The sequence below is a fragment of the Phyllobates terribilis genome, unplaced genomic scaffold (assembly GCF_046119375.1).
Source record: "Phyllobates terribilis strain yellow unplaced genomic scaffold, ASM4611937v1 Scaffold_2__4_contigs__length_985480577, whole genome shotgun sequence".
In the NCBI taxonomy this organism is placed as follows: domain Eukaryota; kingdom Metazoa; phylum Chordata; class Amphibia; order Anura; family Dendrobatidae; genus Phyllobates; species Phyllobates terribilis.
The window spans coordinates 819,781,905-819,796,429 of record NW_027362762.1 but is presented as its reverse complement, the minus strand read 5'-3'; the positions used below and the strand labels follow the sequence as shown (position 1 = coordinate 819,796,429).

Sequence of the window (14,525 nt, the reverse complement as noted above, 5' to 3'; positions counted from 1 at the left end):
AAAGAGACTTACAGCTGTAATTGCCATTAAAGCAGGCTCTACAAAGTACTGACTTTGGGGGGTGAATAGTTATGCACACTGAAGTTTTCAGTTATTTTGTCCTATTTGTTGTATGCTTCACAATAAAAAGAAAACAAAAATTTACAGTGGTAGGCATGTTCTTTACCTGAACTCATGCAAACCATGAAAAAATAAAATAAAAATGAAATTCCAGGATGTGAGGTAGTAAAGCACGAAAAAATGCCAAGGGGGGTGAACATTTCCACAAGCCACTGTATCATTAGCAAATCAGATGATTTCCCTCAGTATTACAGTGACATAGATTTTACTTTCATTTTACCAAAATCTGGTGAGATTACCTGCTCTTGGACTTACCAACAGTGAGGGTGGAGGGTTGGGGGGTCTGATTCTATACTGCCTATATAAGGCAAAATGGAGCCTTGTGTTCAGACCTGGAACAATTTGTCCTGTTTCAGTGTTTTGTTGACTTACTTGTCAATAAAATATAATAGGAGAATTGATTCACTTATTTTTCTCATAAATTCATCAAACGAAATTCGCAAGGATAATTCACTACTGCATGGCAATGGGCAACGAATCAGCAAAATGTAAATCAAGGGGAATTTACCTCACTTCTAATAAGAAGCGTGAACTGTATTTCATAATATTTTTGACCAAATAGGTAGATATCCCTGTGTATTATGTAGTAGGATCAATCTGCTTCTAATTTGTTTGTCTGCAAAAAGAAGACATAGCTACATCTAAAGGGTTATTCTGCAAGAACAGGACATAGCTGCTTATAAAGGGCTAATCCGAAAAGCAATCAGGTGCTAGTAAAGGGTTAATCTGAGTCTTTCACTTTATAAAATACACTGACAGCCACAGTACCTCAGTTACTGTTTGTAGCCTCTTCCTCCTGCTACTCTAAAATACACAGGAATACATATTACAGTTACTTTGTCTCTATTATAACATTCAACATGGTCCTTTTGTGGATCCATGTTGAATTCAGTTCCTTGTAGTTGCATTCTGTAATACACTCATGTTAGAAACTTGGCAATGACTCAACAATTTGCATATAGACCACAGTTAGGTTCTAGGTTACATTTTTTTAAATCCGATTTAAATACAATTTATTATATTTAGTCAATCGCAAAATATTGACTGGCGCCTTCCACAGTTACAGACAGGAATTTGTATGCAGTTATTTGTGTGGAATTTCTCTCTGCCAAGATAAGGACTCCAAGGAAACTAATACCGAATAACTATTCAAGATGAACCTTCCAGACGAGTTCACAATATTCTCCATAGTTTTGCTTCTCTGGCCCTTATAAAGATTAAATTCCCACTGATTCTGTGAACAGTTAATTCATTATTATTGTATTAGTGTACGTTCCCATGGGGCAAATACGGAGTGGAAAATCTGTGTTTGGCTGCGTGACCACTATGCGTTTTTCAAGCGTTTTTGCCGTGGAATTTCCGCAGCGAAAATGCTTAAAAAACGCTTGGTAATACATGCCCCATGGTCCCCAATGATAAGACCTGGCAAGTTACCCATTGACTTAGACATGGGAGTTTTAACACCTGAAACGACATCACCAGATGCAGACTGGGATACGGAGCAGCAGCAACATTACCACAAGGTGCAAGAATGTGTAGATAGATGTTTGTCCCAGGCGAGACAGAGGCAGGAAATAACTTATAATCAGCACGCACCTGCAGTTCCCTTGTCATCTGGAGAACAAGTACTCAAACGGAAGAGACGAGTTCACAAATTAGATGATCAGTGGGATGTTGAGCCATACACCGTCTTACCTTCAAATTTCGACAACACCAAAGTGTGCCTCATCAGTAAAGATGGAGGAGAGACTTCGGCGGCAGTCTCAAGAGACCACCTGAAGGTATGCCCTGATCAATTGAGATACCAAGAGGAAGATCAAAACAGCCCCCAGCACACAGAAAAGGTGGAAGAGACGGTCCAAACCATCCTTGGAGAATTTCCCCGGTCTTGGACGCAGGTGAACCAAGCAATCGTGGTACCTGTCTTGACTTTTCCCCAAGTAGCCTTACTGGAAGCCACAGAGACTCCAGAACATCTGGAAGACCAGACGGCCCGGCAACAGATGCCACAGCCATAGTGGAACGAGTGAATCTACCCCCTGCGAGCGGTGAATCTGTCAGTCCCATGGTGACTTTAGGAGTTCGCAGAAGGCAATCTGGTATACCAGTACTGCGTAGGTCCACAAGAAGCGTAGTGAATAGTGCACCCACTACACCAGCGGTAGGCACTAGAGATCCGGGTATGTCATTGGCAACAAGTGTACTGCGTAGATCAACCCGTAGTACTAAAGGTCAGCTCCCTGCCCGCTGGAAGGACTAAAGTGTAATAAAATAAAAATATAAAGTATATACAGTAGTTGTTAAGTTTATGGACAAATGGACCACAGGACTAGGTGTGGTCAGGACAATGTTGAATAAAGTTAATTTTTGGCCTTGAAAATAAACCACAGCCGTGGCTGAAGACCAGGCCCACCAACAGAGTGCTCTGCAGGCACACCCAGGGACGATACACAAAGTGGGTTGAGGCAGTTCCCACCAACCAATCTTCAGGTATCCAGAAAAAGACAATTCCCGGATAGCGGCATAAAGACTAAGTGCCGCAGTGACTGCTACCAATTTTTGTTGCTTTTTTTGTGATTTTTGCCTTTTGAGACTTTGTAAATTTTTTGTAATATGCATCGTTATTGTTGTTAATTGTTTAACTCAAAAAGGTGTCCTCAGTCCAGGAGTACTGTATTTAACTAGGGGGGAATGTGGCACCCCAGGAGTCCGGTTGCCACATTGGCATTGCCTCCCTCACAGGGGGTGATGCCATGCCTGGAAGCAAGGAGGGGTCCCCTAATCAGGTATATCAGCATTAAAACACTTTCCTGGCTCCAGACCAGAAAGGGGAGCTCCTCCCCTTTGAACTGGAATCTGGAGGTGGGGTTAGTGCAAGGGAGAGCAGAGAGTTGAGAGGAGTTGGAGACAGGACAGTGATGAGGAAGGACCTGGGGAGGAGGGCTGTGAACAAGCTCACCCCAGAGAGAAGCACAAAGGAACTGGACACTGGCCCAGCAGCTCAATCCGGAGGGCAGGAGACTGCAGGTCTCCTGACCACACCAGACGCCCGGCAACTCAGCAGCATCATAGGGCCCAGCACCGCCACATGGGAGCGACACTTGAGGAAGGCCCAAGCTGCCTGCCATACAGGTGAGGAAAAAGACGTTTTTACTCAGGGACGAGGGCCGCAGCACAGTTTCAAGCAGCAGGACCAAAGAGAATAGCGCCAAGGGAAGGCCTACCACTCCACCTGGCAAGGTGGATCCCCCAACTTGCTTCCAGGCCGCCCGGGACTCCACCACCAACTGCTACCAGTGCCCCAGTCTGCTCTGTAAAACCGCAAGTAAAAATAGAGGAAACCGCCATTAATTTGTTGTCTGGTCATTATCTGCGCCCTCAGCCCTGCACGGCACCGCACCAGTAACATATACCTCATCAAATCATCAACTACACTGCCCTGGAGCTCAGCTCTGCCTGTGGAGAGCTGAACCAACTCTGCTGTGTCACCATCAGCTCCAGTAAATCTGCACCGCAGCGGCGGCCCCACATAGCCGCATACCACAGGTGGCATCACAAACATTATTATCTCAGAAACTTTATTCCCCTTTACTTTCCCTTTACTTGACCGCCCGGGGCCACGGACTGGGTCACTGCCACCGTGACATCTCCCGCACCGACCGGCCTGGCTACCGAGTACCCCACGGCCCCAGGGGGCGCGTCACATGAACATACTGTATAAAAAAAAAAATTTAACTGGCATCATAAACACCCTTTAAAAAAATTATGTGGGTGTTGCATCACGGACCCCGGTCACCCTAGTGATATGGTGGTGGAGGATGAGGAAAAGGAGGAGGACAAGAACAAATAGCCAAAATCAGGAAGCGTATACCCATGTCTGGGTGTGAAAAGGTGCATGGGAATACACCACCCAAGAAAGACACTGTATTTGAGTTTATGTTACGCTGCTATCATTCGGTGGTGTTCAGAAGTCTGGCCCAATCTAGCCCTTGTTCATTTTTATAAGAGTCAACCTGTCAGCATTTTCAGCTGACAGGCGGATGCGCTAATCAGTTATAATTCCCCCAGCGGCACTAAAAACCCGCTCTGATAAAATGCTGGCAGCAGGGCAGGCCAGGACCTCCAAGGCATAGAGAGCCAGTTCATTCCACGTATCCAGCTTGGATACCCAATATTTATAAGGCACAGAGGAATCACGGAGGACGTTGGTACGGTCGGCAAGGTACTCCCTCAGCATCTTCCCAAACTCTCCCAGAACTTTGACAGTGTTCCCCTGCCTCTGCTGGATTGAAGTTGTGTCTCTCTCGCCTGTACTCCTTGGTTGTCCAACGAAGTGTGCCCTCTGCTGCCAGCGTTTTCAGATGGGAATTTTTTTAATAGTTCCACAACAAGGGCCTTCTGGTCAGACCCATTTTTGCAGACCTGTCTGCCTCAGGAATAAGAGATATAAAGTTCTCCTTGTAGCGTGGGTCTGGAAGTGTCACCAACCAGTAATGACTGTCACCCAAAATTTTGAGAACGCGAGGGTCATGGGAAAGGCAGCGTAACATAAACTCAGCCATGCGTGCCAGACTACTAACAGGCAAGACTTCCGTGTCCTCACCAAGAGGATGACTGACCATGCTCTCCTCCTCCACCTCTCTGTCCTCTGGCCATCCACGCTGAGCAGACGGTATGACAGTTGTGCAGGTAATACCGTCTATAGCGCATGAAACTAGCTCCTGTTATTCCTCCTCCTCCTCTTCCTCATTGTCCCCCATTCCACGTTGGGATGAGATGAGGCTGGGCTATGTATAATCACCCTGTATGGTTCCTTGCTCCATCTCATCGTGCTCCGCCTGCAATGATTCCTCTTTGATTGTGAGCAGAGAGCATTTCAGAAGACAGAGAAGCGGGATGGTGATGCTAATTATGGCGTCATCGCCGCTCACCATCTTGGTGGAGTCCTCAAAGTTTTGGAGGATGGTACATATGTCTGACATTCTTGTCCACTCCTGAGGTCTTATGTGTGGAGTCTGAACTGAATACCAATGGCCTTGTTGATGCTGGTGCTCAACAACTGCCCTCTTCTGCTCACAAATCCTTCCCAACATCTGCAGTGTAGAGTTCCAACGTGTTAGGACATCACACACCAGTCTGTGAGCCGGAAGCTGCAAACCCTGCTGAAACACAGCAAGGGCGTCGGAAGCTGTAGCACACAGGCGGCATACTTTAACAAGCAGTTCCGGCAGCTCTGGGTAGGATTTGAGAAACCACTGAACCACGAGGTTAAGCACATGGGCCAGGCATGGTACGTGTGTGAGCTCGCCTTGCCTCAGAGTCGCCACCAGGTTCCGGCCATTGTCACACATGACCATGCCTGGCTGTAGGTTCAGCAGTGTGAGCCACAGATCTGCCTGCTCTTTCAGAGCTGTCCACAACTCTTCAGCATTGTGTGGTTTGTCACCTAAGCGTATTAGCTTCAGCACAGCCTGTTGCTGCTTGTGCAGTGCTGCAGTGCTTCCAGCTTGTGACTGATGTGGTCATTTCGGAGAAGGAGGCTGAAGAGGAGGAGAAGGTTGAGGAGGATGAGGTGCAGGAGCTGTAGACCATGGGGGCAACCCTGATTGACCTAGGGCCCGCAATCCTTGGCGTAGGGAGGACGTGTTCCGTCCCAAGGTCTGACTGGGTCCCGGCTTCCACTATGTTAACCCAGTGTGCCATCAGCGAGATGTACCGTCCCTGCCCACAAGCACTTGTCCGTGTGTCCGTGGTTAGGTGGACTTTCCCGGTAACTGCGTTGTTGAGGGCACGGCTAATGTTTTGGGACACATGCTCGAGTAATGCGGGGACAGCACACCAGGAGAAATAGTGGCGGCTGGGGACCGAGTACCGAGGGATGGCCGCCGCCATCAGGTTGCGCAATGCTTCCGTCTCCACAAGCCTAAAAGGCAACATTTCTAGCGCAAGCAGTCGTGAAATGTGAGAATTTAGTAGTGTGGCCTGTGGGGCATTGGCTGCATATTTGCGCTCGTGTTCCAAGGCTGCTCTCTTCGCTCTGCATGTCCTCCTGCCAGGTTGGGTCAGTTACTATATCATCCACCACCTCATCTTCCACTTCCGCACCCTGGTCCTCCTCCTGACTTTCTGGTAATTGTGTCTCATCATCGTCCACCTCTTGTGACACTTTCCCACCGTCGCCTTCGTGTGACCGTGGCTGCTCAAATATTTGGCCATCGCTACATGCGATCTCCTCTTGCCTCGCTTCAAGTGAACTGGGCGAGAGGCCCGAATCTATAAATGGAAAAGTGAACAGCTATTCAGAGTATCCAAGTGTGGGATCATTTGTCTCCAGGCAGTCGGCATGGTGGGAGGATGGAGGATCAGGGTGAGGAAAATGCGGTCCAGACTCGTGGCTACTGAGACCTGACCGTGTGGAAGACAGGGTGGTGGTGGTGGTGGTGGCTAAGTGACTGGAAGTATTATCCGCTATCCAACCAACAACCTTTTGACACTGCTCTAGGTTCAATAGTGGTGTGCTGCGGTCCCCTAGGAATTGGGACAGGAAGGTCGGGCGAGAAGATGTGGGTGTTTGTTGTGGCTCGGCCTCTGCATGCACCATCACCATCATGTCCAGTTCCCCATCCCTTGCCACGTGCCTTGCCCATTTTAAATGGAGGACAATATCTTCCACGCTCACTACAAATGACTGAATTTGGAGCGAACTTATATGTGGTCCATGTGACGGAGAAACCACAGTTTTAAATACCTGGCCTGTAGGTAACCATTTTGAACAGCAATCTGGTGTCAATTGCTTCACTGACACAGTGAAAAATTTTTTAATGGAGGTCAGAAATGGCAGTATTTTCTGAAAACGTATATGTGTTCCGTGTGACAGAGAAACCACAGTTTTAAATACCTGGCCTGTAGGTAACTATTTTGAACAGCAAACTGATGTCAATTGCTTCATTAACACACTGAAACAAATTTTTTATGGAGGTCAGAAATGGCAGTAGTTTGTGAAAACGTATATGTGATCCATGTGACGGAGAAAACACGGTTTTAAATACCTGGCCTGTAGGTAACTATTTTGAACAGCAAACTGGTGTCAATTGCTTCACTGACACACTGAAACAAATTTTTAATGGATATCAGAAATGGCAGTAGTTTGTGAAAACGTATATGTGATCCATGTGACGGAGAAAACACGGTTTTAAATACCTGGCCTGTAGGTAACTATTTTGAACAGCAAACTGGTGTCAAAAATTTCGCTGACACAGTGAAAAAAAATTTGAATGGAGGCCAAAAATGGCAGTATTTTATAAAAACGTATATGTGTGTGACGGAGAAAACACAGTTTTAAATAGCTGTATTTTTAGCGCTGTAATATGGAAAGGACCTGGTTGTATTCTGCAGTGCCAACAAGCAAATGGCGCAGAAAAACAGTGTTCTCTGGATTGCTTTTTAAGCAAATAATGACGTTTAAGATCTAAAAAAAATGATTCCTGGCCCTGAGACCTGGGCCTTTGTCTAGAAATATCTAACAGCAGCAGAAGGCAGAACAGGAATGGAGCCTCTTGTACTATGTGCACTGCAGTCTGCTATATACCCCGCCTGCCTGCCTGCCTATATGTAATAGTGGGGAAGGGCGTAGCCTTCCCTTGGTACTGAGATAGTTAAAGGAAGTGTCCCTGAGGTCAGACCTCCCTCTCTGTGGTAGACCAAGCTAAGGGGGTTAGCTTTAGTGGTCCAGTTAGTAGAGTAGAGGGGGAACTTAGTGCCCTTATCATGCCTAGAGAGATATAAAGCTTGTTCCTGGTATAATTCCTTCTGGGTTGTAGTACCTGAAAACAGACACAAGATGCCACTGTTCTGGGTGCAGATGTCAGGTTGAGTCTGCCAGCAAAGTTATAGACAGTGATGGGTTAAAGTTCTGTGATGACAGCTCACTGAGGGTGGGCATATTAGGAAAGTCTCTGTTTAGTTTCCAGAATCAGGAAGTGATTCTTCAGTACGAGTTGAGACCGCAAGTTGTTCAGACAGCCTGATTATAGTGGCTGCTAGGGTAGACGGGAGCTCCGTACCCTCAGACAGTGGGATCCCAGTGTGCAAGTCTCCCCACACAAGAGCACGAGTCCTGTCAGCCCGCCAGAGAAACTCATCAAAGCGTAGTGAGGACACGGGGCACTTCTAGTCTGCAGGAAGCAGAGGAAGCTAAATAGGACTCCACGCTAAGATGTGGGGGAGAGATATTGGATCCAGGTCACTGTCAATACAGAGGAGTCTCTTGGGCCAGGGATTATAGCCACAGAGATGCTCCGATCACTGTAATGCCACAACCGCCATGGCTGCGGCATTACAATGAGTGGCAGGCAATCCCTGCATGTTGATTGGCACTCTAAAGAGCGTGGAGGGAGGAGACCCGAGCATCCGCCCGAGCATCTCGAAAGTACTCGGCGAGCTCCGAGCATCTCGAGTGCTAAGATGCTCGGGCGAGTACCGAGTACTTGCGAGTTTGCTCGCTCATCACTAATTATAAGGCTATGTGCCCACGATCAGGAAATGCTGCGGGTTTGAAGCTGTGTGTTTATGCAGCATCAATCAAACCCGCAGCAGCCAGATGTTACAGCATAATGGATGGGATTTCTAGAAATACCATGTCCACTATGTGTGCATCTGAGGCTGCAGATCACCTGTAGAAACTGACACGCTGTGCGTCTTTCAGGACCGCAGCATGTCAATTTCTTTGCGGGTCCACATGTGGCCTTTCCCCATAGACATAACATCAATGAGGAAAGTTCGCATTTGAAAAAAAAAAATTGCGGCCGCTCATTTGCATAATATGGGCGGAAGTGGTGCGGCTATTCTGCAGCGTCAGGGCCGCAGCGGCTCCTGATCGTGGGCATATACCCTAACAAGTGTTAAATGACTGCCCAAAAATCTATAGAGGTTATACTAAGGTGCTACTGCAATTATTAATTGGGTCACCTCTGTATGGTACATTCTATTTATTATTATTATTATTATTATTTATTATTATAGCGCCATTTATTCCATGGCGCTTTACATGTGATAGGGATATACATAACAAAAGCATTTACATAATCTTAACAAAACGAGTCAGCGACTGGTACAGGAGGAGCGAGGACCCTGCCCGCGAGGGCTCACAGTCTACGAGGGATGGGTGAGGATACAGTAGGTGAGGGTAGAGCTGGTCGTGCAGTGGTGTTTACTGCAGGTTGTAGGCTTGTCGGAAGAGGTGGGTCTTCAGGTTCCTTTTGAAGGTTTCCACGGTCGGCGAGAGTCTGATATGTTGGGGTAGAGAGTTCCAGAGTAGGGGGGAAGCACGGGAGAAATCTTGTATACGAGTGTGGGAGGAGGAGATAAGAGGAGAGTAGAGCAGGAGATCTTGTGAGGATCGGAGGTTGCGTGCAGGTAAGTACCGGGAGACTAGGTCACAGATGTATGGGGGAGACAGGTTGTGGATGGCTTTGTATGCCATGGTTAGAGTTTTGAACTGAATTCTCTGGGCAATAGGGAGCCAGTGAAGGGATTGACAGAGAGGAGAGGCCGGGGAATAGCGGGGGGACAGGTGGATTAGTCGAGCAGCAGAGTTTAGGATAGATTGGAGAGGTGCAAGAGTGTTGGAAGGGATGCCACGGAGCAGGAGGTTGCAGTAGTCGAGGCGGGATATGATGAGGGCATGCACTAGTGTTTTTGCAGAGTCTTTGCTGAGGAATGCACGGATCCGGGAGATGTTTTTGAGTTGGAGTCGGCAGGAGGTGGAAAGGGCTTGAATATGTGGTTTGAAGGAGAGATCAGAGTCCAGGGTTACCCCAAGGCAGCGAGCTTGTGGGACTGGGGAGAGTGAACAGCCATTGATGTTGATGGATAGGTCAGATGGGGGATGTGAATGAGAGGGTGGAAAGATGATGAACTCTGTTTTATCCATGTTGAGTTTTAGAAACCTGTCGGAGAAGAAGGATGAGATGGCGGACAGACATTGTGGGATTCTGGTTAGTAGGGAGGAGATATCGGGTCCAGAGAGGTAGATCTGTGTGTCGTCAGCATAGAGGTGATACTGAAAGCCGTGAGACTCTATGAGCTGTCCCAGGCCGAAGGTGTAGATGGAGAAGAGCAGGGGTCCTAGAACTGAACCTTGGGGGACACCGACAGATAGGGGGCGAGATGAGGAGGTGGTGCGTGAGTGGGAGACGCTGAATGTCCTGTCTGTTAAGTATGAGGAGATCCAAGATAGAGCCAAGTCCGTGATGCCAAGAGATGAGAGAATCTGGAGTAAGAGGGAATGGTCCACTGTGTCAAAGGCAGATGACAGGTCCAGAAGGAGGAGGATGGAGTAGTGTCGCTTGGATTTGGCATTTAGTAGGTCGTTTGTGACTTTGGTCAGGGCAGTTTCAGTCGAGTGATGCGGTCGGAAGCCAGATTGTAGACGGTCGAAGAGGGAGCAGGAGGAGAGGTGGGAGGACAGTTCAAGGTGGACATGTTGTTCTAGAAGTTTTGAGGCAAAGGGGAGAAGTGATATGGGGCGGTAGCTGGTCAGAGAGGAAGGGTCAAGGGAGGGCTTTTTGAGGATGGGTGTGATTGCGGCATGTTTGAAACATGAGGGGAAGACTCCGGTTGTTAGTGATAGATTGAAGAGGTGGGTTAGGGTTGGGATGAAGACTGAGGTGAGGTTAGTGATGAGGTGGGATGGGATTGGGTCAAGTTCGCAGGTGGTGAGGTGTGATTTGGAGAGTAAAGAGGAGACTTGACCTTCTGTAATGGTGGAGAAGTGGGGTTTGGAGGAGGATGGTTGAGTAGATATGAGGAGGGGTTGTGTGGACTTTAGGCCAAAGTTTTGTCTGATGGTGTCAATCTTCTGTTTGAAGAATGAGGCAAAGTCGTCGGCTGAGATGAGAGAAGAGGGAGGAGGTGCTGGGGGACGAAGGAGAGAGTTGAAAGTGTTAAATAGCTGTTTAGGGTTGTGAGATAGGGAGGATATGAGAGATGAGAAGTAGGTTTGTTTTGCTGTAGTGAGTGCGGACTTGAAATTAGTGAGGGATTGCTTGAATGCCATGAAGTGCTCGATGGAGTGAGACCTTTTCCATCTCCGCTCCGCAACCCTGGAGGCCCGGCGCAGTTCTTTGGTAAGTTTAGTGTGCCAGGGTTGCCTGTTGAATGTGCGAGGTGTGGTGTGTGTGAGAGGGGCGATCGAGTCTAGAGCTGCAGCTATTGTGGTGTTATATGAAGCAGCAGCAACGTCTGCATCGTGCAAGGAATTTATGTCTGTGAGAGGAAGGAGGGATTCAGAGAGAGAGTGTAGGTCAAGGTGTTTGAGATTTCTGCGAGGGTGTGTGAGTTTGTGGAGTGGGGATTGTGCACCCGGAGAGGAGAGGGTAGAGAATGTGAGGAGGTTATGGTCAGAGAGAGGGAGTGGTGAGTTAGAGAGGTTAGATAGGGAACAGAGGCGGGTGAAGATGAGGTCCAGTGTGTGGCCATCTTTGTGGGTGGGTGTGGAAGACCATTGAGTGAGTCCAAAGGAGGAGGTGAGGGATAGGAGCTTAGAGACAGACGAGTGGGGAGTGTCAATGGGGATGTTGAAGTCACCCATTATGATAGTGGGGATGTCAGTGGAAAGGAAGTGAAGCAGCCAGGTAGTGAAATGGTCTAAGAAGGTGGTGGCTTGCCCTGGGGGTCGGTAAACGACGGCCAGTTGGAGGTTGGAGGGGGAATAGATGCGCACACAGTGCACCTCAAAAGAGGGGAGTGTAACGGAGGGTGGCAGTGGGATTTTGGTGAAAGCGCAGAGTTCCGATAGGAGGAAACCTACGCCTCCACCATGTTTGCCATTGGGGCGGGGGGTGTGGGAAAGGTGGAATCCGCCATATGAAAGGGCAGCTGGGGAGGCTGTGTCAGAGGGGGTGAGCCAGGTTTCAGTGATGGCGAGGAAGGAGAGTTTGTTTGTAATGAAAAGATCGTGGATGAAGGAAAGTTTGTTGCAGACAGAGCGAGCGTTCCATAGAGCTCCTGTTAGTATAGCTGAGGAGGTGGGTATTAGTTGGATGGGTATGAGGTTAGAAGGGTTGCGACAGTTTGAGGAAGGTCGTGGATAGGAGGTAGAAGTGACTGTGGGGATATGGCGAGGAGGACCAGGATTTGGAGAGATATCTCCAGCAGTGAGGAGGAGCAGAGAAAGTGTTAGCAGGTGGGAGCAAGAGAGAGCATGAGGTGGTTGTCTGTGTTTGGAGATCCAGGATTGAATGCTGAGGAATAATTTGGAGGAGGAGGTGAGATGAATGGGGAGAATAGAGGGAGAGATGAAGAGTTTCTTACTTGGTGTAGGGATTTGAGGGGTTATTAGAAAGTGGAGGACTATAGAGGAAAAAGTGAGAGCTAACAGAAACATAGTTAATGGAGAGTAAGTGGTCAAAGTGTTTCTATGTATCCATTTCCATTTTGTATCCATTTTGTATCCATTTGTATGTCCTTTTTAATATTGATACCAAATAAACATTATTGAATTTTATTTTGTTGTGGGCTCAGCACTTCTTTTTTCTGTAGTTTATTGTAATTTCTTTGAAGTGCCCGTACCTTATGCCACTATTATAGGAATGCACATTGGATATTGATAGTACATGAGGTTTAGAGACTGGGGAGAAATGCGATACCTAATTGAATGACCCCATAAGACGTTAAGTTACTCATTTCTCCATTTTTAGCCTCATCTGTCAATTTTATGTCCCAATTGTTATATAACAAAACCAAGTGCTATAGCGATAACTAGAAATGTACAGTTTGTTAGCAGTATGTGCTGGCGGGTAATCCTGATACTTATAGAATCAAATTCTGAGTCTGTGGTTTCTGGCCTCCAACTCACACCATAACATAACTCTGTCCGCCAAATGCAGCCCTGTCCACACTAACACAATCACAATCAGCAATGTAAGCAGCACTCTAGTTCTGCTGCCGTTAGAATTTACTTGTGTGAACTCTACTTTCTCTTTCAGTATATTAGTTACAGAGCTTCACTCAGGCATAACTGGAAGATGATGACAGATTTACAACCTCTACAATATAAATATATATAAGAGTCTTGGAGGATGTTGGTGTTTTCATTGTAGTGTGCTTTTGATTGCAGTGTTCAGGAAATGATGTGTAAGAATTTCTCTGTAACACACACAAGCTGCTCATGACATATCCAAAAGCTGCTATATAATATACAAATGTGACTGTAAAAATCACATAAATGCTATTGCTATACTCTTCCCCTAGGATGTGTGACTTATGTATCTACAGTGGGTAAAAAAAGTCTAGACACCCCTGTTAAAATGCCTGTTTTTTTGTCATTTAAAAAAAAAATCATACCAAGAAGAATGATTTCAGAACTTTTTCCACCTTTAGGGTGCATGCACACGGTCAGTAAACGCTGTTGATTGGACGTAACATACTTGCGCTGCGTACAATCCACAGCGGTCAGATGTTCCAGCATAGTGGATGGGATTTATACAAATCCCATGCCAACTATGCGTCTCTGTGCTCCTGCTTATCACCCACGGAGATGGACATGCGGCGCATCATCACAGACCGCAGCATGCCTATCTCTCTGGCGGAGACGCTGGTCTCTGCAAGAGAAATTCTATAGTGCAATGGATAGGATGCGGTAAAGCCACATGTGCTCAACAAACACATGTGGCTTCACCTGTGTGCAGCGCTTTGGACGCAGTATAGAGTATGCTGCATTCAAAGCGCTGCCAAAAAGGATCGTGTGCACATACCCTTAGGCTATGTGCACACGGTGCGTTTTTGGTGCATTTTCACTGCGTTTTTTCCCCTCGGAAATAGGCTAAGAACGCTAGGAAAATCATGTGCCAGCAAATGCAATGAAAATCCTGAAGTGCTGTGCACATGATCAGGAATTTTCATGTGAGGATTTGCATTGCATTTAAATCTACAGCAAAAAAGCAGGTATAAAAATATTTGCAGATTTGCTGCGGATTTTTGCAGCGTATTTGACTGACTCAATTGAAATCAATGGGTGAAAAACTCTGCAAAAAAGCACAAAAATTTGACATTCTGCAGATTTAAATGCAATGCAAATCCTGACAGGAAAATTCCGGATCATGTGCGCAGCACTTCAGGATTTTCATTGTATTTCCTGGCACGATTTTCCTAGCGTTTTTAGCCTGTTTCCGAGGGGAAAAAATGCAGCGAAAACGCACCAATAACGCACCATGTGCACATAGCCTAAACGTGGCAAAAACGCACAAAGAATTGACCGCAAGTGACAGGCGTCGGCTGATGAGAGACTACTCCTCCCATCAGCCTACGTATACTGCCACTGACCACTGATAATAGCAAGAGCAGGCGCCGCTGATGTGAGCTGACATCAGCCGGTGTCTGTGCTCTCAGTGAAAAAAAAAAAGTTA

At 47.1% G+C, this 14,525-nt stretch overlaps 1 protein-coding gene across 2 annotated transcripts in view; it reads left to right on the top strand.

Moving 5' to 3' along the window:
* LOC141231210 (uncharacterized) overlaps positions 1-14,525 on the top strand; it is a 178,831-nt gene that overhangs the window by 32,240 nt on the left and 132,066 nt on the right. The window lies entirely within an intron of this gene.